We start from the raw sequence: 26,033 nt of genomic DNA, 5'->3' as shown, positions 1-26,033 counted from the left end.
CCTCTGTAATGTGTACTTGTCTCAATAAAAAGCACTTTGAGGTTGATTTTACGAAAGCCAAATAGACAGTGCACTTTGCAAAGTGATGTTGAACTCTGCAACTGCAGTTGCTCCAGATCATGGTAAATGAGTTAAGGCTTTACTTTGATTGGATGATGGAAGTCAGCAAGGCTTCTGCTCATTTACTAAGCTCTGGAGCAACTGCACTTGCAGAGTGCAACTGCACTTTGCAATGTGCACCCTCCTTTTGCCTTTAGTAAATCAACCCCTAAGTGTCATTTCTGCCTGCTGCTTTGTTCTTTTTATTGACACCAAGAGCAAAATGGTGACAGGGGAGGGAGCTCCAGCAGATTGACAGCTTCATCTCTGTTCCTGTGTGCTTTGTGGAGGGGGTTCTTCCCTCCAATCAGCTCTCAGAGCTCTCCTCACTGGACTCTGTAGAGTGTAACTTCAGCTCTCCACCCCCTGAACTCTCAGACAGGGTTATAAATTCAGCACTTTGAACAGATGTAGAGAAGACTGCAGATAAACAGGTACAACTTATGTAGAAGGATTTGTTTAATCTCTGTGTATCACCCAAGGATAGTCCCTTCTCTGGGTATATGTACCCAGAGAACGGTATTCACAACTAATTGTGGGCGGAATTGCTGCAAAACACAACAACTCGTTTGCGATGCCATTACTTCTAATGGCACCCTAATCGTGCTGCAATTTTTTTGCGATTGTCGCACACCTGAAGCTCAAACAAGTTCTGGAGCTTTTTTTGTCGCTTGAATCAGGCATTTTTGTGCGTTGTTGCACGTTTGTGAGTTTTTGTGCGATTTTCTGCTCAAATGAAAAAAAGTTAAAAATAAAATAGTAATAATATATGAATAATTGTAAAATAAATACACAAATAAAAATCATCATAAATAAGTAAAATAAATGAATAATATGTAATAATACATTAATAAAAAAGTAACCTCTAACCCTAAAAAATATTAAATTTAATAATAATAATAAAAATAAAATAACACCCAAACTCGAACAAAAAAATACACAATCATTTTTATTGTGTTAGGGTGTTTAGTTTTTTATTATTTTTTAAGGGGTAAGGGTTAATTATTTATTTAATGTTACTTAGTATTTATTGAATTAATTAATTTTTTATTTATTTGTGTATTTATTTTACATTTATTCATTTATTATTATTTGTATAATAATGATGTAGCGCCCTGGGAATTACTCAGGGAGCTCCTCACCAAATTCCTTGTCAGGAGTAGCTACTGTAGTTAATTACTAGGGATCCATTGGCTTCTCCCTAAATTTGGTCTGGTTGTACTTTTCTCTTTTACCACCAGGTGGCCGGGCACTTGGAGGTATTAGGTTGAGAAGGATGACTCAAGGTCAGGTTATGGGTATATGGGGTATCTCAGCCAATGGGCAGGGATTTTCTTGAATCCCTTGGCCTGCTGGGAGAACCTATATATTCGGGTGAGAGGTCAGGTGATCTAGATTGTTGTGTCTGGGTGGACATGTGTCATACGCCCCGGGCTGCTAGGCCTGAGATTGGGCCTATCCCGGGGGCATCAGGCTGCCAGACTGTGTGAGGGCCTATCTAGAAGTAAGAGGGCAGTGCAAGGTTGGGACTGTGGCTTGCAATCCAACCAAAAGTGACGGTTCTGCCGTCCGGGGAATCTGTCAGTGGTCGGAGGTAGAAGGGATGCTGTCGCCACCAAGAGACCAATCGCCTTTACCAGGGACCACGGTGAGTAACTGAAGCAAGTACTGGAGCAATATTCCCACCGAACGGGCACAGTGGAGAATCGGGGAAACTTCAGGCGGTGATCAAGTCAGGGACCCAACCAGCGGAGGTAACGCTTGCAGAACAGCCTTGTGTGTCAAGCTAGGGATCGAGCTGGTCAGCAGGGGTGAAGCTTGAAGGCATCTGAAGTGCCAAGCTAGGGACCCAGCAGGGAAGCGTGGGAGATGCTTGAGGGAGATACTGCAAAAGCCTTGAGGAGCTCACGGTATTCAGAGTTAGTAAATCAGAGGGTCCAGTGAGAGATCAGGAGCTCAAGGGGCTGAAGAACTACAAGGAGAAGTTGTAGTACAGCTGAGAGAACTGTTACTTTGTTGGGAACTGTTTAAGTACTGTTTAATACACCCAAAGACATCAAATTTCTCTAAACTAGAGGTATTGAATTAAGTTCTAGGCACTAAAATTTTCTTTCAGCCAAGGTCCGAAACTCAAGTTTGTGCTATGACCTAGAACGTTTGTAGTCACTGTATGTCTATCAAAAACTGAGGAATGTACACTTTCCATTTCAACAGTATTTTTTGTCAAGTTTCAGTTACAACATTCTTACATTAGTTGTCCCCATCAGAGTGCCCCTTTACACCATATGTGCCCACCAGAGAGCCTCTTAACACCATGTGTGCCCAGCAGAGTGCCCCTTCCATCATATGTGCTCCTCAGATTGTCCCATTGACATCATATTTCCCCATCAGAGTGCCCCTTTACATCATATGTGCTCAGCAGAGTGCCCCTTTACATCATATGTGCTCAGCAGAGTGCCTCTTTACACCATATGTGCCCACCAGAGTGCACCTTTACATCATATGTGCCCACCAGAGTGCCCCTTTACATCATATGTGCCCACCAGAGTGCCCCTTTACATCATATGTGCCCACCAGAATGCCTCTTTTTATCATATGTACCCATCAGAGTGCCCTTTTACACCATATGTGCCTATCATAGTGCACCTGTAAACCCCATCCAAGTGAACAGCCTACCTGCAAATGTCAAGTAGCTGGGCAGGCACAGTACATGGGAAAAGGGAGGAGCTGCAGGGGGCAGTAACTGGGTGGGGCAACTTGCTACAGTGGGTGGGGTGCACATGTGACATCACTGGTTGCTGAGACACTGGCGATCCCAGCAACTTATGACTGCTGAGCAGCCGGGATCACGCACTGCAGACTGGTGGGCTGACAGTGTGGACACGGGTATTGCTCGATTGGGCTTCATTTACTGAAGGCTGCTTTAAACATTTCCAACCAGCGCATGCAAGGTACAGCTACTTAGAGATTTTGATGAGTTAGAGACCTTGACAGAACAATGGTTTCATTTTAGAGAAATTTCACATTATATTTTACATTGTGTCACCTCAAGCCCTGCCCACTTTGCACCTCATGTTATTAAATTTTAAATATAAATGCACCATTCAATTGTGTTACTTTTTGTGCCTTAAAAATATTCCCCCCCCCCACCTTGCACCCCATATAACAGTAAAAGCTACATCTATTGCAAGCTTATACTTAAGTATTCTCCATGCATCATTGTCTTAAACACAGCACAGTCTGAGTTGCTTGCATTATCTGGGTTTTAAGGCCTCATGCACACGGACGTTTTTACAGCCGCGTTTTTGAGCGTTTTTTACAGCTTAAAAACGCCTGTCTATGTTAGTCTATGGATTCATGCCCACCTAGACGTTTTTGAGCTGCAAATGGCCTAGGCGTTTTTAAGCTGTAAAAAAAACCCAGGACCAGTGCGTTCCGAGGCGCGGCGCTGGAGCTGTAAAAACGCGAAACGCGGACAAACTCGCAAAAACGCGCAAAAACGTGACCGCTGCGTTTTTTTGCGTTTTTTAGCTCCGGCGTTTTTTGGTTAAAAATAGATGATTGGACACTAATCTCTGTAAAAACAGGAAGTTCCTGTCTGGACATTAGATTACCCAAGAGTCCTTTGCACAGCCGTGTGACTGTGGTTATATTGGCTTGAAGATGGCAAGTGCAGTTTCACAAGTGGAGATCATTAGTGCGGTACAGGCCCATCCAGAACTGTGGGATGTGGCACATCCACTTCATGGAGACCACATACGTAAAGTGAAAGCCTGGGAGGACATCAGTGCTGCCATTACCCCTGGCTGGGAACAAATGAGAAATGCGGAAAGAAAGGAAATAAGTAAGTCTATTTTCCTTGAATGCATGATCTGTTTGTGTGTAATGTAAACGAAGATTGCATATTTAACCCTTTGTTTTCCATGTTATTTTAGGCCAAATTATGCAGCGCCGCTGGAAGTCCCTACGTGACCGTGTCAGGAGGGACCTCACGGACGAAGAAAAGGCGGCACGTAGTGGAGCACCAGCGCCAACAAAGAAACAACATGTGTACCACAGCAATCTGCTATTCCTAAGGCAAAATATGCAGAGCCATACCAGACCGTAAGTTTTTTGTTTTTTTCATATATTTGCCTATGTACATTGCTTTTCAGGCAGTATGTTCCATGGCTATTGTAACCACTTTCCGAACGCCACATGTACATATACGTTGGCAGAACGGCACGGCTGCACAAATGGGCGTACCTGTACGTCCCTTTTAAGTTGCCGCCTTGGCGGCGCGCTTTCCCATTGCGAGGTCCATGAGTCCGACCGCGGGTCCTGCGGACTCAATGTCCGCGGGCACACCGGCGATCGTCTCAGGGAGAGGAAGAGGTCAATGCCAGTGTAATTTTTACAGTATATCATTGCAATTTTAATCGCACTGATCGCTGTAAAAATGACAATTTTTCCAAAAATGTGTCCAAATTGTCCAATGTGTCGGCCGTATTGTCGCAGTCATGCTAAAAATCGCTGATCTCCCCCATTACTAATAAAAAAAAGATTTGTAAGAAAAATGCCATAAAACTCTCCCCTGTTTCATAGACGCTATAACTTTTGGCAAAAAAAACTTTATTAACTGAAATCTGTATATACATATCGGCCTAAACCAAAAAGAAAATTTTATATTTATTTATTTTTTGTGGGATATTTATTACTTAAAAAAATTTTAATTCAAAATTTAAAACAGAAATTTACACTCTTTTTTTTTTTTTTTTTAACAAGAAAACACTCTTTTTTTATAGCTCCGAAAAAACCCCCCAAAAAAACCCAGAGGTGATCAAATACCACCTAAAAAAAGGTCTGTTTGAGAGGAAAAAAAGAACGTAAATTTTTTGGGGAGCCACGTTGCACGACCACCATTGTTAAAGCGACGCTGTGACAAATTGCAAAAAGTGCTCGGGTCTTTGGCCAGCTGAATGGTGCGGGCTAAAGTAGTTACGTTTATACAATTTGTATTGTCTGCAGGACAACTTCTAACTTTAGACTCCGAGAGGTCGATGCGGAAGATGCTGAGGTTCAGAGACCAAGCAGTCCTATGACCAGCAGTGGATCTCCACGACCAATCAGCGAGGGCGGTGTTGAGTGCACAGATGAGGTAACTGCTTCGGTCTGCCTGTCTATCTCATTGTCTGTCTGTCCATGTACATGTCAATGTAAACATTTTTGTTCTTTTGCAGGAATCGAGGGCTGTGGAAACACCGTCTCCTGCCAGTCATCAAGGTGGAGAGCAGTGCGGTCGTGGCGGTGTTCGCGGCCGTGGGCGTGGACGTCAGGCGAGGGGCGGCTATAATCCGGAGGCTGATGACAGAGTGCTAGCACTGCTGCAGGAAGTGCGGCAGGAGAGGCGCAGTATGGATGCCTTTTTAGACACCAACAATCCACGCGCCTGCTTCTGCCGCAGCCTTTACCACATCCTGGAGGACATTGGGGGAGACCAAGAGAAACTTTGTATGGATCGCATGTACGCTATTGCAATGCAATACCGTCATGCTAAATTAAGTGGTGGGCCACCTCCATGCAATCCATATAATGTTTCTCATGATCCCCCAATGGCCCCTGGGACCTCAGCAGTGCTAGCACCCCCCTCTCACTATCAACCCCCTCCACAACGCCAACCACCACCTATGCCATCCCAGACCCCATTCCATAACCTGCACTCGTATGGTGAATTTCAACCTTCCACCTCCCATTTTCAGCCCCCATACCCTCTACCCCGCTACCAGCAGGATTTTGGTAGTGATCGCCAGGCACAACCATTACCCCGTCCCCAATCCCCACATCCCCAATGCAATCAAGCATCCACCACCACCTATCACCAGTTGTGATCCCAAAATAAATTTTTTTTTTTCTTGAAATACCAGTTGTGATCCCAATCCTTTATTTAATTTTTTTTTTTTGATTGAAAATAAATGTGTTCAATTTGTCTTTTATATGATGCACAACAGCACTCCTTTGCACTCTGCTTGCCCTGAAGGCAGAGTGCAAAGGACTCTATCGTACTCTGCCTTCGGAAAAGCGTAAGCTTGCTCTTTTTTGGGCTTAACCTGGGCTTACCCCGAAGGCAGAGTCAAATTGACTTGTAGAACAATCGTTGATAAATGGACCTAAAAATAACAAACTTCAATTTTGAAATGCTTTATTTCAAAAAACACAAGAAAGCAAAGGTAGATGTAATGCAAATATTTTTTAGATATAATCATTCTGCCATGAAACCTCTCCATCAGGGGATTAAAAAAATTCTGCAAATTGGTTTCGAATGCTCATGACACGTGCAGTTGAACGCAAGTCCATAAATTGAACCCTCTGAAGTTGGTTAATGGGCTCCTGTTCAACATTATTTCTGTCACTGTCCCGCAGAAAATTGTGCAGAACGCAGCATGTCAGGACGACTTTAATGGCGTTGTCAACATCCAATTGCATACTTGTCAGCAAAACTCGCCATTTGGCCGTGCACACCCCGAATGCACATTCAACAACACGGCGTGCACGGCTGAGCCGATAATTGTAAATTTTTTGTTGTCGGCTGAGACCAGTGCCTCATAAGATTTTCAGCCAGTCCAAAGGCCTCATCTGCTACCATGACTAATGGCAAGCTGGGCTCTTCAGTGCAGGGTAGAGGCCTGCTTTCAGGAATATTGAGTCGTCCCTCATGTAGACGACGTCGGAAGGCCGACTCGCGGAATATGCGGGCGTCACCTTGGCTTCCATATGCTCCCACATCAACAAAAAGAAATTTGAGGTGTGCATCGGACAATGCCAGGAGGACCACCGAAAAATATTTTTTATAATTAAAATATGACAATCCAGAGTGGGGAGGCTTCTTCACCCTGATGTGTTTCCCATCAAGGGCTCCTATACAATTTGGGAACTGAGTTTTTTCCCAAAAAGTGTCCACAACTGATTCCCAGATGTCTTCTGTTGGCTCTGGCATTACAATGTTATGCAATTCCTCCCATATTGCCACACATGTTTCCTTTATTATTTTTGAGACCGTTGAGAGGCCAAGGAGGAAGTAGTGATGCAAGGAAGCATAACTTTGTCCCGTGGCAAGGAACCTAAGATAACATAATAAATTTAGTTATTGAAAGAGAAAAGCATAAACATAAGTCCTAACCCTACCCTTAAACCTAACCCTATCTCCTAACCCCTAACCCTAACCCTAACCCCTAACCCTAACCCCTAACCCTAACCCCCTAACCCTAACCCCTAACTCCTAACCCTAACCCCCTAACCCCTAACCCCTAACCCTAACCCTAACCCCTAACTCCTAACCCTAACCCTAACCCTAACCCCTAACTCCTAACCCTAACCCTAACCCCTAACTCCTAACCCTAACCCCAACTCCTAACCCTAACCCCCCCAACCTAACCCCCTAACCCTAACCCCTAACCCTAACCCCTAACCGTAACCCTAACCCCTACTCCCATATGTGTATTCACTTACCTGAGTGTCACTAGCATCCGTTCCTCCGGTGACACAGAGCTACGCATCACAGTGTCCATCCTTGTGAGCCTTGGCCTGAGCCTCTCCAACAGGTCATCAAAGAGCGGCACTGACATCCTTGTAAAGTTAAAGAACTTTGTCGGATATGAGCGCAGTTGGGAATAAATATTGCCAAAGTACCCCGTAGAAAACCGATTGGATACCATTGGATGCACCCAAAATTGACGTCTGCTGCTTCTCTCCTCCTCCTGTCTCATTCTCCGCTGCCTCCGCAAAACAATCAGAAGGATTGCCTCATCGATCTTCTGCATGACAGGATCCATATTTCTCAGAAAAATACCGAAAACTTAACAGACTCTGAAACACTCTCTCCTCTCTCTCTCTCCTACCAAAATGGCACCGACACATGCTCATTAACATATTTTCTTTGGTTTCTGTGGCATTGTGGGAAATTTGGGAGTGTATATAGCTGAGAGATGTGTTTTTCATTAAAAAACGTTTCTTAGCGCTAACGCGGAAAAACGCGGAAAAACGCGGAAAAACGCGCAAAAACGCTAATGAAAAACGCGGTAAAAATCGCGTTTTTAGCGCCGGTTTTTCCAGGCGTCGAACCTAGCTTTACAGCTCGTTTTTTAAAACGTCCATGTGCATGAGGACTAACTCTTAAATATATACAGTGCCTTGCAAAAGTATTCACCCCCTTGGCATTTTTCGTGTTTTGTTGCCTCACAACCTGGAATTAACATGGATTGTTTGAGAATTTGCATCATTTAATTTACAGAACATGCCCACAACTTTGAAGATGTTTTTTTTTTTATTGTGAAGCAAACAACAAATAGGACAAAACAACAGAAAAAGTCAGTGTGCATAACTATTCACCTCCCCTAAAGTCAATACTTTTGTAGAGCCACCTTTTGCAGCTATCACAGCTCCAAGTCGCTTTGGATAAGTCTCTATGAGCTTGCCACACCTTGCCACTGGGATTTTTGCCCATTCCTCCTTGCAAAACTGCTCCAACTCTTTCAAGTTGGATGGTTTGGGCCTGTGAACAGCAGATTTTCTATTGGATTGAGGTCTGGGCTTTGACTAGGCCATTCCAACACATTTACATGTTTCCTCTTAAATCACTCAAGTGTTTGGGGTGTGTTTGGGGTCATTGTCCTGCTGGAAAGTGAACCTCCATCCTAGCCTCAAATCCCACACTGAGTGGTACAGGTTTTGCTCAAGAATATCCCTGTATTTAGCACCATCCATCTTTCCCTCAACTCCGATCAGTTTACCAGACCCAACTGCTGAAAAACATCCCCACCGCATGATGCTGCCACCACCATGTTTCACTGTGGGAATGGTGTTCTTTGGGTGATGTGATGTATTGGGTTTGCGCCAGACATAGCATTTTCTTTGATGGCCAAAAAGTTCAATTTTAGTTTCATCATACCAGAGCACCTTCCTTCAAAAATTTTGGGAGTCTCCCACATGCCTTTTCGCAAACTCAGAACGTGCCATTTTGTTTTTTGCTGAAAGTAATGGCTTTCTTCTGGCCACTCTGCCATAAAGACCAACTCGATGGAACCTACAGGTTATTGTCGTCCTATGTACAGATACTCCAGTCTCTGCTGTGAAACTCTGCAGCTCCTCCAGGGTTACCTTAGGTCTCTGTGCTGCCTCTCTGATTAATGCCAATGTCCAATCACAGCCGGTCACATGTAAACACAGAGATGCCATTAATCGACGCTCCTCGCCTCACACTGACAGAGTGTGAGGAGAGGAGAGTCGATCAGTGTCATTTCCTCACAGGGGACAGCTAGGTATGTAATCAGGGCACTGATCATCAGTGCCCTGATTACAATTTGGTGCCCAACACTGTCAGCAATGATTGTCCACCACTGCCAGCAATCAGTGCCAACCAGTGCCCACAAGTGCCAGCAATCTGTGCCCAGAAGTGTCAGCAATCTGTGGCCATTAGTGATGCCAGTCAGTGCTGGCTGCCAGTGATGCCCATAAATGCCGCCTATCTGTGCCCACCAGTGCCGCCTATCTGTGCCTATAAGTGCAGCATATCCGTGGCTCCTCATCAGTGCCACCTCATCAGTGCAGCCTATCAGTGCCCATAAGTGCTGCCTCATCAGCACCCATCAGTGAAGGATAAAAATGACTTATTTACAAAATTTACTGACAGAAACTAAGAAACTTTATCTTTTTCAAAATTTTTGGTCTTTTTTTTAGGAAAAAAAACAACAACCCAGGAGTGATTAAATACCACCAAAAGAAAGCTCTATTTGTGTGAAAGCTGAAAAATGGCTTGGGCAGGAAGGGGGTGTAAGTGCCCTCACTAAACAGGTACATGACAGGAGGGTGGGGTGATATTATCGTCTGGAAAAAACAATTGCTATTATCTTAAAATAAAAACAGCACAAATTTAAATTTTTATGACACAAAAAAGCACAAATGTAACTAGCAAATGGTATGTTTGTTTTTAAGATTTAATTTCATGGGGTGCAAAGTGGGTGGGTGTTTTATCAAATAAAAACAAGCTGTTATAACTAAAAAAACATAAAAGCACAAATAAAAATTTTAGCAGCACAAACCACCACAAATGTGGCACTAACCAACCAGCCTGATTTTGTCTTTTGGGTGTTCTAGGGGGGCTGAGTGACCTTTGGTGACCTTTAATACATAATTAACGCAAAAATGATAAAAGATAGAATGAAGATTTAAATAACACTAACCAACTAGCCTGGTTTTGTGTCATTTGGCTGTTGTAGGGGGGCTGGGTGATGTCATAGTCTGGAAAAAACAATTGCTAATATAGTAGAAAAAAGCAGCACAAATGTAAGTTGAAACAGCTCAAACATAGCACTAAAGAAACACACTTGAATTTTTATTTGTGCTGATTGTAGGGGGGACAAAGTGAGTGGGGTTAAAAAAAAAAAAACTGTTATAACTTAAACCATAACAGCACAAATAAAAATTTTAGTAGCACTACCCAACGAGACCAGTTTCGTGTCCTTTGGCTGATGTAGAGGGGCTAGGTGATGTCATAGCCTGGAAAAAAACAATTGCTAATATCTTAAAAATAAAAGCAGCACAAATGTACATTTTTACGGCACAAAACAGCGCAAACGTAGCACTAAAGAAATACACTTGAGTTTTTATTTGTGCTGCTTGTAGGGGGGCCAGCTTCGCTGAGCTGTCTTATTGTGGGTTAGTGAAGGAGATGGCACAGATGGTGAGTGAGATGGCGGATTGGAGAAAGTACGCTCCGGGTGTCTATGTTGACCCGAGTGATGGTAAACCTGTCGTGACCGATACCGGAGTGCGGTACACACCGAATGGTCAGCTTGCTTTATATACAGCTAGAGACTATGGGGTTTATTTACGAAAACTGAAGAGTGCAAAATCTGGTGCAGCTTTGCATAGAAACCAATCAGCTTCCAGGTTTTATTGCCAAAGCTTAACAGAACAAGCTGAAGTTAGAAGCTGATTGGCTACCAAGCACAGCTGCACCAGATTCTGAGTGAACCAGTTTTAGTAAATCTCTCCCTATGAATGGGGGTGATCTGCAGAAAACGTACTGGCCTGATCACGCATCCAGCGCATTATCTTTAAGAAGGTATCAGAAAATTACGGGTATTTATACCCCTACATTCCTCTGCATTTGGAAGATGAGATCTTGGAGAAGGAAATGCAGTGGGTGGATCAGGACGTCCGGGAATTCCTGCAAATACCTCTCAAAGTGGATTTTCTAAAATTATCTCCTAAACTGTCCAAGAGATACCTTTCAGTGCTGGATACCTGGGGTTACAGCCGAAAAATCAATCTCGACAGTGTTATCCTCCGTAGGCCAGACAAGCGAGATGTTAAATACCACGTTGCCAAAGGAGAAGATGTGATACTGCCGGATCCCAGATATTACTGGTGAAGCCTTGTCAAAATTATCTTTGTTGGTTTACAAATATGGGTTGTGTGATGTCAAGGACGCTCCTCTGATAATTACCTTGAGAAAGAATGATGTGGTCCAAGGCACCATAAGCAATTGGCCTCCGTCCCAGATTTGAATAAAAAGAGAGAAAGTTTGGTCGGCAGGACATTAAATGAGGCCAATCACTGTATAGACTAAGCATGTGGGTTATAAAACACAGTATTGCTTTTATGGGTTCCAGCAAAAAGGGGGGGGGAGTTTTTAGGGACTTTGAATGAGAGATGTATACCAAAGAGCAGTCTTGGCAAAGAACATTTTATTATACCTTTGTGAAATCATGTACAGCATACTGAATGACACAAAAAAAGCATACACAGAATCGCATAAATGCAGGGCATGCTAAAAACCACATAAATATTGACGCCATGGTACTTGGCATATCATGGGGTAAAGACAAGTCCTGCACAACATGGGCCACTGGAAAGGCTGGGCGGTGTTGGAAAATCTAGAGTAAAACAAAATGAGAGACATAAAATAATCTGTATGGACATCATGCATCTATGTAAGCCCGACGCAATTCGTTGGGGTATACCAACTCTTCAGGGGCGAATGCAATGGTGATCTATAAAGAAACACAACCATATGGTATAATATTGTAGCTGAATAATAGGAATACGTAATGGGTGTAAGGGACAGGATGGACATCCCTATAAATACTCACGTCAACTGCATAAATGTGAACAGAGGATCAGAGCTGTTGGAAAGGTCTGTCATGAGAGCTGAGGTAGAGACACATGGACAAGCAGAGAGCACTGTAGATTCCCCAAGGTCAATGTGCAAATATAGGTGACAGTGAGCCAACACTTTCTTGGATTGATATAAGTAGTATATATTGAATGTATAATATTGATAAGAAGTGTGGAGAGCCCATACACCAGGTCAGATGAAGGGAAGAACTGAGCATAGATGAAAAAACAGATACTCAAAAAAAAAAAAAAAAACACGGATTATGAACAAGGAGGAAAGGAAGAGAAAAGAAAAGAAAAAATTATGTCCTGGGTGAGATAGTGAAGGAACCAAAGAGAAAGAGGAACAAAGTGCTAAAAGTATAGGTTAAACCAATGGTGATTTACCTTGTTGATTCACATAGACTTTGGGAACCAAATTCACAAGTGAATGCTTGCATATGAGGTGTTACCAAAGAGACAGATAGACACCAAGTGAGGCGAATTTAAATGCTCCCAGCTGATACAGCGTGTCCCGCCCAGCATAATTACCTTGCACACCCATTTGAAATGTTACTACTGGGAAATCTCAGAAAGCTGTGACGCCAGGACTGTACTGGACTGAATGCTACTTGCAGTTATGCCCCATACACACGATCGGATTTTCCGACGGAAAATGTGTGATAGGACCTTGTTATTGGAAATTCCGACCATGTGTAGGCTCCATCACACATTTTCCATTGGATTTTCCTACACACAAAGTTTGAGAGCTTGCTATAAAATTTTCCAACAACAAAATCCGTTGTCGGAAATTCCGATCGTGTGTACACAAATCCGATGTACAAAGTGCCACGCGTGCTGAGAATAAATAAAGAGATGAAAGCTATTGGCTACTGCCCCGTTTATAGTCCCGACGTACGTGTTTTACGTCACTACGTTCAGAATGATCGGATTTTCCGACAACTTTGTGTGACCGTGTGTATGCAAGACAAGTTTGAGCCAACATGCGTCAGAAAAAATCCTAGGATTTTGTTGTCGGAATGTCCGATCAATGTCCAATCGTGTGTACAGGGCAGTACAGAAATCAATCACTTGAGCCCGTTGGCCAAAAGATTAAAATTGTTGGGGGGTGTTTCACCCTGAAAAGCAACCTGTGGACTTCAGCAGGTTGTTGGGTAGGGATGAGCTTCGTGTTCGAGTCGAACCCATGTTCGACTCGAACATCGGCTGTTCGCCCGTTCGCCGAATTGCGAACGATATGGGCCGTTCGCGCTAAATTCGTGTGGCGCGTCACGGCCCATAATTCACTGCGGCATCGCAGTGCATTGCTGGCTGATGATTGGCCAAGCATGCACTATGACCCGCATGCTTGGCCAATCACAGCGCCGTCAGTAGAAAGAGCTGTAATTGGCCAAAGCCAGGGTGGCTTTGGCCAATTATGGCTCAGGGGATTTAGTACACACCCCACACTATATAAGGCCGCCTGCCAGAACAGTCAGTTAGCTGCACTTACAGTGTATTGTGTATATATATGCATCCCAGGTGTTGCATATATATATATATATACACTGTATTCAGTTTAGCTAGATCCGTTCCTGTTATCTTCTATCTAGACTATTTACATTTAATGCAGTGCGTCCTGCTCACAGTGTTCAGCTAGATCCGTTCCTGCTATTTACATTTAGTGCAGTGCGTCCTGCTCACAGTGTTCAGCTAGATCCGTTCCTGTTATCTTCTAGACTATTTACATTTAGTGCAGTGCGTCCTGCTCACAGTGTTCAGCTAGATCCGTTCCTGCAATTTACATTTAGTGCAGTGCGTCCTGCTCACAGTGTTCAGCTAGATCCGTTCCTGCTATTTACATTTAGTGCAGTGCGTCCTGCTCACAGTGTTCAGCTAGATCCGTTCCTGCTATTTACATTTAGTGCAGTGCGTCCTGCTCACAGTGTTCAGCTAGATCCGTTCCTGTTATTTACATTTAGTGCAGTGCGTCCTGCTCACAGTGTTCAGCTAGATCCGTTCCTGCTATTTACATTTAGTGCAGTGCGTCCTGCTCACAGTGTTCAGCTAGATCCGTTCCTGCTATTTACATTTAGTGCAGTGCGTCCTGCTCACAGTGTTCAGCTAGATCCGTTCCTGCTATTTACATTTAGTGCAGTGCGTCCTGCTCACAGTGTTCAGCTAGATCCGTTCCTGTTATCTTCTAGACTATTTACATTTAGTGCAGTGCGTCCTGCTCACAGTGTTCAGCTAGATCCGTTCCTGTTATTTACATTTAGTGCAGTGCGTCCTGCTCACAGTGTTCAGCTAGATCCGTTCCTGCTATTTACATTTAGTGCAGTGCGTCCTGCTCACAGTGTTCAGCTAGAGCCGTTCCTGCTATTTACATTTAGTGCAGTGCGTCCTGCTCACAGTGTTCAGCTAGATCCGTTCCTGTTATCTTCTAGACTATTTACATTTAGTGCAGTGCGTCCTGCTCACAGTGTTCAGCTAGATCCGTTCCTGCTATTTACATTTAGTGCAGTGCGTCCTGCTCACAGTGTTCAGCTAGATCCGTTCCTGTTATCTTCTAGACTATTTACATTTAGTGCAGTGCGTCCTGCTCACAGTGTTCAGCTAGATCCGTTCCTGTTATCTTCTAGACTATTTACATTTAGTGCAGTGCGTCCTGCTCACAGTGTTCAGCTAGATCCGTTCCTGTTATCTTCCTACTGACAGGCAGGCTTGTCTGGTTACAGTATATAAAGCTACCTGAAGAAAATTACAGGTGTTCTATTTGATCCTATTAGTACCACGGTCAGGCAGCTAGACTATTTACATTTAGTACAGTGCGTCCTGCTCACAGTGTACAGCTAGATCCGTTCCTGTTATCTTCCTACTGACAGGCAGGCTTGTCTGGTTACAGTATATAAAGCTACCTGAAGAAAATTACAGGTGTTCTATCCCAGCTTAGTGCAGCTACAGGCCATTAGTATGTCTGGAAGGCCAAGAAGGAGAGGCAGACAGTCACAAGCCAATAAGAGAGGGCAAGCAGGCTCTGTGTCTAGTGCTGGTCGTGGAGACGGTGCATCCTCATCAGCACGTGGCCATGGGACACGCTTGGCCTTTTTTTCGGCAGCTGGCCGTGTTGAGCCGCAACATGCGGAAGACTTGGTCGAGTGGATGACCAAGCCGTCCTCATCCTCCTCATCCTCTCTCACCCATGCCCAGGGTGCTTTGTCTGGCAAAGCAGCGGCCTCTTCCCTCAGCTCAATGTCATCAGTGACTCCTTCCCTAGCTCCACCATGTCCTCATGAGGATTCCCTCGAACTGTTTGACCACAGTGTTGGGTACATGCTCCAGGAGGATGCCCAGCGTTTGGAAGGCTCTGATGACGATACTGAGCTCGATGAAGGCAGTAACATGAGCACGGACAGAGGGGGTGCCCAAGAAGGACAGCAATCTGGCAGTCATGCTCCCCCTGCTGCAGCATACTGCTAGGTTTGCTCCAGTGATGAGGAGGGAGGGGATGATGAGGTCACTGACTCAACGTGGGTGCCTGATAGGAGAGAGGAGGAGGAGGAGGAGGAGGAGGAGGAGGCGGCGGCACATCACCAACGAGGCAGGATGCCCTCCAGGGGCCAGCCTAAGGGCAGCACATTGACTGCATCACACCCCAAAGCTCCACATGTGCAGGGCGCTGCAGTCTCTGCGCGTTATTCAAAAAGTTCTTTGGTGTGGGCCTTTTTTGAGACGAGTGCATCAGATCGCACCGCTGCTATTTGCAACATATGTCTCAAGCGTATCTCGCGTGGCCAAAACATCTCCCGCTTGGGTACCACATGCTTGACCAGACATATGTTGACCTGCCATGCAGTTCGTTGGCAAGCGTATCTAAAAGACCCACACCAAAGAACAAAGAGGATCTCTCCTTGCTCCTCATCAGCTGAGATTTCCAACCCCACTAGACCTTCAGTCCTCTCTGAGACCTGCAGTGAGAGGAATGAAGGTGTAGAATTAGGTGTGTCACAGCCAAGTACTTGTGGGCAATCTGCTTTTGGTACACCGACGTCAGATTGTACCAGGCAAATTTCCCTGCCCCAGCTGCTGCACCGCCGAAAGAAGTTTGCTCCCAGCCATCCACATGCCCAGCGGTTGAATGCTAGCTTGGCAAAATTGCTAGCACTTCAACTGCTGCCTTTTCAGTTGGTAGACTCTGCCCCCTTCCGTGAGTTTGTGGAATGTGCGGTTCCTCAGTGGCAGGTACCCAAACGCCACTTTTTCTCACGGAAGGCGATTCCGGCTCTCTACCGGCATGTGGAAGGCAATGTCCATGCCTCGCTGGACATGGCGGTCAGCGGTAAGGTGCATATTACCGCTGACTCATGGTCCAGCAGGCATGGACAGGGACGTTACCTAAGTTTCACGGCGCATTGGGTGACTCTGCTGGCAGCTGGGAAGGATGCAGGACAAGGTGCAGTAGTGTTGGAGGTTGTTCCGCCACCACGCCTCCAAAATGCTGATTGTGACACACCTCTCTCCTCCACCCCCTCCTCTTCTTCTTCCTCCATGGCCTCTTCCTCGGAACCAGCGGTGCTCCGTAGGCGTTCAAGGGGCTACGCAAGTACGCAGGCCAAAAGATGCCATGCGGTGCTTGAGCTGGTGTGCTTGGGGGACAGGAGCCACACTGGGGCAGAGGTTCTGTCAGCTCTGCAGGGGCAGGTTCAGAGGTGGTTGACGCCACGCCAACTTAAGGCAGGAATGGTGGTTTGCGACAATGGCACCAACCTCCTCTCTGCCCTCCGACAGGGACAAATGACCCATGTGCCCTGTTTGGCTCACGTCCTTAACTTGGTGGTGCAGCGGTTCTTGGGCAGGTACCCGGGCTTACAGGATGTCCTGAGGCAAGCCAGGAAAGTCTGTGTGCATTTCCGCCGGTCATATAATGCCAGTGCTCGGCTGACGGACCTCCAAAAGGAGTTTAACCTGCCCAAGAACCGCCTAATCTGTGACATGCCCACCAGGTGGAACTCAACGTTGGCCATGCTGCAGCGGCTGCACACGCAGCAGAGGGCCATCAATGAGTACCTGTGCGACTATGGCACCAGGACAGGGTCAGGGGAGCTTGGTTTTTTTTCCCCACGCCAGTGGGCCATGATCAGGGATGCATGCACTGTCCTGTCACCATTCGAGGAGGCCACGAGGATGGTGAGCAGTGACAGTGCATGCATCAGTGACACTGTCCCCCTTGTCCACCTGTTGGAGCACACGCTGCGTGGAATAATGGACAGGGCACTTGAGGCAGAACAGAGGCAGGAAGAGGAGGACTTCCTTAGCTCTCAAGGCCCCCTTTATCCAGACAGTGTTCCTGCGTGCCCGCCGATCACACAGGAAGAGGACGAGGAGGAAGAGGAAGATTGTGTCAGTATGGAGGTGGAGCCTGGCACTCAGCATCAGCAGCAGTCTTTAAGGGATCAGTCCCAAGAAACACATGGACTTGTACGTGGCTGGGAGGAGGTGGCTGCGGACCATGTTGTTCTTAGTGACCCAGAGGACTCCGGACCGAATGCCTCAGCAAACCTACGCTGCATGGCCTCCCTGATCCTGCAAAGCCTGCGTAAGGATCCTCGTATTCGTGGTATCAAGGAGAAGGACCAATACTGGCTGGCAACCCTCCTTGATCCACGTTACAAGGGTAAGGTTGCGGACCTTATCTTGCCATCGCAGAGGGAGCAGAGGATGAAACATCTTCGGGAGGCCTTGCAGAAAGGTCTGTGCAACGCGTTCCCAGAGACTGGGAGGTTACAAACTCCTGTTTCTGGACAACGTGTTGCTGAGGCTTCGGTCAGTCAAAGAAGGAGCGGTGGAGAAGGTGGCCGTCTGACCGATGCGTTCAGACAATTTTTTGGTCCGCAGCCCCAAGGTATGATCGGTTCCAGCAACCATCGCCAGCGTCTGTTTTACATGGTGCAGGAATACCTAGGGGCAAGATCAGACTTGGACACCTTTCCCACCGAAAATCCTCTGGGTTACTGGGTCTTGAGGATGGATCACTGGCCAGAGCTTGCACAGTATGCAATTGAGCTACTGGCCTGTCCTGCATCCAGCGTTCTTTCGGAACGCACATTCAGTGCTGCTGGAGGCGTGGTAACCGATCACAGGGTGCGTCTGTCCACCGACTCGGTCGATCGGCTGACCTTCATAAAAATGAATGAGTCTTGGATCACCACCAGCTGCCAAGCACCTGATGCTGATGTAACCGAATAATTTTTTTTGAAATCTCAGATCCCTTCAAAGACTGCCTATGCTGATGCTGAGTGACTATCCCTGAGTAATTATCCTCTTCCTCCTCAATCATCACGCTGATAGCTTGTAAGAACATTTTTGGTTCTGGGCGCCACCACCAGTGCCTAAGGCACAATTTTTCAGCCCCTGTTTAACAGGGGCGTGTAATTACAATTTTTGATGTAATACTTTGCAGCAGGGCTCGTTCCTGCATTCCAACTAGAGTGTCTGTGAGGGGTTGCAGTGTTGTGGCACCAGCACCAGTGCCTAAGGCCCAATTTTTCTGCCCCTGTCTAACAGGGGCGTGTAATTACAATTTTTGATGCAATACTTTGCAGCAGGGCTCGTTCCTGCGTTCCAACTAGAGTGTCTGTGAGGGGTTGCAGTGTTGTGGCACCAGCACCAGTGCCTAAGGCCTAATTTTTCAGCTCCTGTTCAACAGGGGCATGTAATTACAATTCTTGATCTAATATTTCACAGCAGGGCCCTGTGAGGGCTTACAGTGTTGTGGCCACAGCAACACCTAAGGCCCAAATTTCTGCTGAGTATATAGGGCAGGACCCTACTTTCAAACATCTAACTTACAAACGACTCCTACTTGCAAACGGAAGGAGACAACAGGAAGTGAGATGAAATCTACCCCTAGGAAGGGAAATTCTCTCCTGTAAGAGTTAATATGGGAAAACAATTTCTCCTTTCCACTGATGCTTTCCAATCCTTGTTCCACAAAAAAACCCAAATTTTCAAAAAACATTTTTCATTGGGACAAAAAAGTGAGGTGAAATCTTCTGAAGAGGAGGAAAGACAGCAAAACAAATGTCACAGGGGTGATAACCCTTCCCTATGTTTTCCAAAAAGCTTAGAAAAGATTTTTTGGCTGGAGCTAAACACGTTAAAAATGTTCAAAATTACAAACAGATTCTACTTAACAACAAACCTACAGTCCCTGTCTTGTTTGCACCGCCTGTATACTGCTGTTCAGAGTATATAGGGCCTGGTGGCCCCACACCTTTCCTTATTTTAATTTGGGTGCGGGGTTCCCCTTAATATCCATACAAGACCCAAAGGGCCTGGTAATGGACTGGGGGGTACCCATGCCGTTTGTCTCACTGATTTTCATCCATATTGCCATGACCCGACATGACATTAAACCCGCAAGCAGTTTTAAATGAGATTTTTTCCTTTAAAAATGACATTTGGTGCAGGGACTGTTCTAAACATGGGAAACACGCGTCACTTTACAGGCATACTATAGACACCCCCCAGGTACGATATTTAAAGGAATATTTCACTTTTTTTTTTTACTTTAAGCATCATTAAAATCACTGCTCCCGAAAAAACGGCCGTTTTTAAAAGTTTTTTTTGCATTGATACATGTCCCCTGGGGTAGGACCCGGGTCCCCAAACCCTTTTTAGGACAATACCATGCAAATTAGCCTTTAAAATGAGCACTTTTGATTTCAAACGTTCGAGTCCCATAGACGTCAATGGGGTTCTAACGTTCGTGCGAACTTTCGGTCCGTTCGCGGGTTCTGGTGCGAACCGAACCGGGGGGTGTTCGGCTCATCCCTATTGTTGGGGGAAAAAAACAAAAAACAAAGAGAATGAAAGTTTCTGTCTTTGACTGCCAAGTGGGCAGACTAAAGATGTCCGTGCAAGGGGGCCTGACTGCTTGTTGCTTAAAATGCAGTCATGCCCTGTGCCCAGAGTTTCCTTTTAAACAAGAAAGGGAACTGCTGGGAAATATAATCCATTTGAAATAAAAGTTAATAGACGGTAACCAATTATGGACACTGAACCTGTAGTCGGTTAGAATAGGCTGTGATACCTCCTCCCATGCTCGCCTTCAGGACTTCTCCAGAGCCTCTCCCATCCTCTGGAACTCCCTTCCCCAGTATGTCCGATCAGCCCCTACCCTGTCCACCTTTAGGAGATCCCTGAAAACTCATTTATTCAGGGAAGTCTATCCCACACCCACATAACAACTATCCCTGAGCCACCCCCATCAAATCCTTCTCTGCAGCTATTACCTTTTGTACCACCACCTCCTCCCTTTAGAATGTAAGCTCTACGAGCAGGGCCCTCCTGTACCTTTTGTATTGTACTGTAATTGTGTTGTCCCCCTATACATTGTAAAGCGCTGTGTAAACTGTTGGAGCTATATAAATCGCATATAATAATAATAAAGAAATGGTTACCTGTTTTTTCAAAAAATGGACTCATGCACATATATCAAGACTGTTACTGATTGAAATATTGCTGAAAATTATATAGTTTTGTACTGATGATGAAAGAGGTGGCATTCTTAGAGAATGGGGCTCACTTTTAAAATAATATAAATAATGTAGACATATATAGGATGTTCTTACATTTCATGCTGCCCTCTGCTAAGGACCAGTTTAACCGCTTCCGGACCAGCTGCCGCAGTTATACTACAGCAGGTTGGCTCCCCTGGGTGAGCTGTCGTAGCTATATGTCGGCTCATTAAGAGGCTGTAGGAGGCGCGCACGCAGATGCGAGTGCCCGGTGGGCGACATGACCGCCGGGCACCCGCGATCGCTCGTGACAGAGCGTGAGCCGGGATCTGTGTGTGTGTGTGTGTAAACACACAAATCCTGGTTCTGTCAGGGGAGAGGAGACCGATCGTGGTTTCATACTAAGTATGAACACCGATTGGTCTCTTCCCCTAGTCAGTCCCATCGGGAACACAGTTAATCCTTGATCGCCCCCTAGTGTTAACCCCTTCTCTGCCAGTGACATTTATACAGTAATCAGTGCATTTTTATAGCACTGATCACTGTATAAATGTCACTGGTACCAAAATGTGTCAAAAGTGTCCGATTTGTCTGCCACAATATCGCAGTACCGCTAAAAAGTCTCAAATCGCTGCCATTACTAGTAGAAAAAAATAATAACAAAAATGCCATAAATCTATCCCCTATTTTGTAGACACTATAACTTTTGTGCAAACCAATCAATATACGCTTATTGCGATATGTTTGGTAAAAAAAAAAAAAAAAAAAAAAAATGAATACATATCGACCTAAACTGAGGAAAACTTTTTTTTTTAAATTTGGGATATTTATTATACCAAAAAGTAAAAGATATTGTGTTTTTTTTCAAAATTGACGCTCTTTTGTTTATAGCGCAAAATAAAAACCGCAGCAGTGATCAAATACCACCAAAAGAAAGCTCTATTTGTGTGAAAAAGAGGACGCACATTTAGTTTTTTTACAGCATTGCACAACCACGCAATTGTCAATTAAAGTGACGCAGTACTGTATCGCAAAAAATGGCCTGATCACTAAGGGGGTAAATTATTCTGAGGCTGAAGTGGTTAAAGCGGGATTCCGGCCTAAAAAAAAAAAAAATTAAAAGTCAGCAGCTACCAACACTGTAGCTGCTGACTTTAAATAAGTACTTACCTGTCCTGAGTGCCCGCGATGTCGGCCGCCCGAGGCCGACCCGTCCCTCGGCTCTCGGGTCCTGGCACACACCATCCGAGGTAAGGGAAACAGGCAGTGAAGCCTTGCGGCTTCACTGCCAGTTTCCTACTGCGCACGTGCGAGCAGCGCGGCGCGGCGCTCTGTGAATGGCCCCGTGGTGTTCTGGGAACACACACAGTTCCCAGAAGACAATGGGGCCGCTCACCGAGGAGCAGAAGATGCCGCGGAAAAGGTAGAGGCAGATTAGGAAGACTGCCTAGTAACAAGGGTTTAGGTAAGTTTAAAAAATTGTTTGTTTTTTTTTAAATGTTTTTTTTTTTTTTTTTTTTTTAGGATTTTTGGTGTAATTTTTTTTTCAGGGTGGCCCTCCACTTTAAATCACTGTGTATATATTGCACAATGCTTTTATAGGATAGGATGCTTTTGCATTGTTTTCTCTTTTTCAGGTGTTGCTAAGTTGGTGCGTCTTCCTTGGCTAAGGAGAGATGGGGATCCAGCCGGATAACTACACTAACCATTTGTACATTATTACAACTGTATATATTAGATAGTCAAGGAGCAGTGCTATTGCTTTACTGCCTTGGAATGTATATAATTATTTTTGATATCTAAATGTCATACGTGACTATTTTATGTTGATAATGTTTATTCATGTGGTATACCACATATACTTGTTATCTTGTTATACTGTTAACCCTTTCCTGTTTCCCTACCCATCCCAGTTTTTGCCAGGACATCTGCTCTCAGGCTTGGGGGCTCAAATTATTTTTTATGCAAACTCCGATACATAGTTTCTTGGGCAAGGATGTAGCGCCTTGGGGTTTAGTCAGGGAGCTCCTCACCAAATCCAATTGTCAGGAGTAGCTACTGTAGTTAATTACTAGGGATCAATTGACTTCTCCCTAAGTTTGGCCTGGTTGTACTTTCCTCTGCTACCACCAGGTGGCCAGGCACTTGGAGGTATTAGGTTGAGAAGGACAACTCAAGGTTAGGTTATGGGTATATGGGGTACCCCAGCCAATGGGCAGGGAATTTGTTGAATCCCTTGGCCTGCTGGGAGAGCCTATATATTCGAGTGAGGTCAGGTGAACCAGGTTCTTGTTCCCCCCAGACCCCCAGGCTGTGTGAGGGCCTATCCAGAAGTAAGAGGGTAGCGCAGGGTTGGGACTGTGGCTTGCAGTCCAACCAAAAGTGATGGTTCTGCTGGCCGGAGAATCTGTCAGTGGTCGGAGGTAGAAGGGACGCTGTTGCCACAAAGGGACCAATCTCCTTTACCAGGGACCACGCTGAGTAACTGAAGCAAGTACCGGAGCAGTATTCTCACCGAACGGGCACGCTTGAGGGAGATAACACCGCAAAAGCCTTGAGGAGCTCACAGGATTTAGAGTCTGTGATTTAGAGGGTCCAGTGAGAGATCAGGAGCTCAAGGGGCTGAAGAACTACAAGGAGAAGTTGTAGTACAGCTGAGAGAACTGTTACTTTGTTGGGAACTGTTTAAGTACTGTTACCATAGGAGACAGCAATCCTGCATGTGCAGACGTGGCACCTTGCTGGGGCCTTTCCCTGTATGGCTGTTCTATTGAAGTCTCGGAGTCTGCCATTAGAAATTGCAACTACTTAAATGTGTCCTGGCCCTAACCCTCTTTCCCCTACAAAATATAAAAAGGACTGTCAAAGAAATAAACCTTTTACATCCAAAAAGTGTCTGGCGCCCAATGACATTTTCCACCTTTGCACCCACTATGCCTCACAACCCACCACTTATTGAAGGATGTCAGTTATCTTTGCCCTTGAGGGTTGCCATTAGACTGGAAGAGGTCAGAGAATCTGCTACAATAATAAACAAAATAAAATAAAAAATAGATAAAATAATAATGAATAACCCTAACCCCAATTCCTAACCCTAACCCTAATCTAAACTGAACTCTAACCCCTTATCCTAACGAAAAAACATTATAATAAATGAATAATAATAAAAGAAGAAATAAAAGCTAATGGAAAAGCTAAAAAAGCTGAAATGCCTAGCAACAAATGATGCAACAGATAATCGTTTTCTCTATTGGCTAATAAAAAAAGCGCCAAAGCCCAAAAAGGCTGCATAAAAGTGGGCCAAAAACACGCGAAAAACGCTGGAAAATCGACCAAAGACGCTACATTCAGGTGTGAATGCAGCCTAAGGGTTTACAACCACTTTCAGGCTCAGTTCACATCTGAGCTGCATTAGCAGGGGTCCGGTGCGTGCTGGTTCACTGGTTCAGGTCCGATTTCAGCCCGAATTTTGGGCTGAATTCAGACCTGAAACAGACCAAAAAAAAGGCACACATTTTTCCTGCAAAACGCACTGGACCTGCTGCCGAGATATGTGAACCGGCTCCATAGAGAGCCAGTCACATTCTCCTGCTAGGCGAATTGGATGCAGGGAAAACCGCATCCAATACACATAGGTGTGAACCCAGCCTAAATGTTTGCCTTTAGGACTACTCTAAAGCCTCATACACACAAACAGATTGTTGGCCAACAAAACCGTGAAATTTTGTCCGAATGGCGTTGGCCCAAACTTGTCTTGCATACACACGGCCACACAATTGTTGCCCAACAATTACGACTGTTGTGACGTACTATGTTGTTTTTCAGCTCTTTAGCGCCACCCTTTGGTCTCCTTCTGCTAATTTCGTGTTAGTAGAAATTTGGTGAGTGTTGATTTGCACTTTTCATTTCGCACTTTTCAGTTCGTTTCTGAACGGCTGTTCGTCAACCAGACATGTTGCAGAATCGAGGAGATAACGTTTTATTTATTATTGGCCTTGGAGTTATTGCTTTGACATTATTTTTTGGTTGAATAATGATTTGATTTGGTATATTTTCTATATTTTTGGATGCATAGAATGCACTTTTTGGTTACGTTCTATTTGCAGATAGCATGTCTAATTTTATTTGTTTTCTTTTATAATGCACAATAAAAACATTGTGTAGAATAATACTTGGTTATGTGTTTTACTTCAAATTACATTTTGGGAGTAGGCAGTTATATTTAAAAAATACAATGTAAAATTGACAAGGGACACCAACATAGTATTATCTTTGATCTTAAAAACTATGGGATAATGGTGTTTTGGTAACTTGCCCAAATAAAAACAAATCAAGAATAAAAATATTATGCTTTTATCACTAGAAAAAAAAGCCTTTGAAAATTTGTGTGCAATAACTCCATCAGTATCACCAGTAAAGCAGCTTCATTATTATCCCATTAAAGAAGAAGAGAATGTGCGCTGCATTTGAAGATTTCATAATTTGCCACGCCACGAATGTTAATTCTCCATTACGAACGCTAGTTTACAAGACCGATCACTTCTGCTTCCGAGCATGCGTGTTTGTACTTTGGACTTTTGTCCGACGGACTTGTGTACACATGCTCAGAAAATCCGACAACAGACATTTTGAAAATTTATAAACCTGCCATCCAACATTTGTCCACGGAAAGTTGGCCAACAATTGTCCACTGGAGCATACACACGGTCGGATTTTCCGCCAACGTCCTGACATCACACATTTCCCATCGGAAAATCCGATCGTGTGTACGAGGCTTAAAGTGGGGTTCCACCCAAAAAAAACAAAAATACATGAAAAATCCTAAAAAAAAAAACAAAAAAAATTTGGATATTTTTTTTTTAACCACTTGCTTACAGGGCACGTAAACCCCCCTCCTATCCAGACCAATTTTTAGCTTTCAGCGCTAACGCATTTTGAATGACAATTGCGCGGTCATACAACGCTGTACCCAAATGACATTTTTATCATTTTTTTCCCACAAATAGAGCTTTCTTTTGGTGGTATTTGATCACCTCTGCGGTTTTTACTTTTTGTTAAAAAAATGTAAAAACCTGAATTTATAAAAAAAAAAAAAAAATTTTTTTTATATTTTGTTATAAAAAATTTTTAACGGGTACTTTTTCTTCTTCATTGATGTACGTTGATGAGGCGGCAGTGATGGGCACTGATAGGTGGCAGTGATGGGCACTGATGGGTGGCAGTGATGGGCACTGATGGGTGGCAGTGATGGGCAGCACTGACAGGTGGCACTGATTGGCACTA

This window comes from Aquarana catesbeiana, linkage group LG05 (assembly GCF_042186555.1).
Source record: "Aquarana catesbeiana isolate 2022-GZ linkage group LG05, ASM4218655v1, whole genome shotgun sequence".
Classification (NCBI taxonomy): domain Eukaryota; kingdom Metazoa; phylum Chordata; class Amphibia; order Anura; family Ranidae; genus Aquarana; species Aquarana catesbeiana.
Note: the sequence above shows the minus strand (reverse complement) of the source record.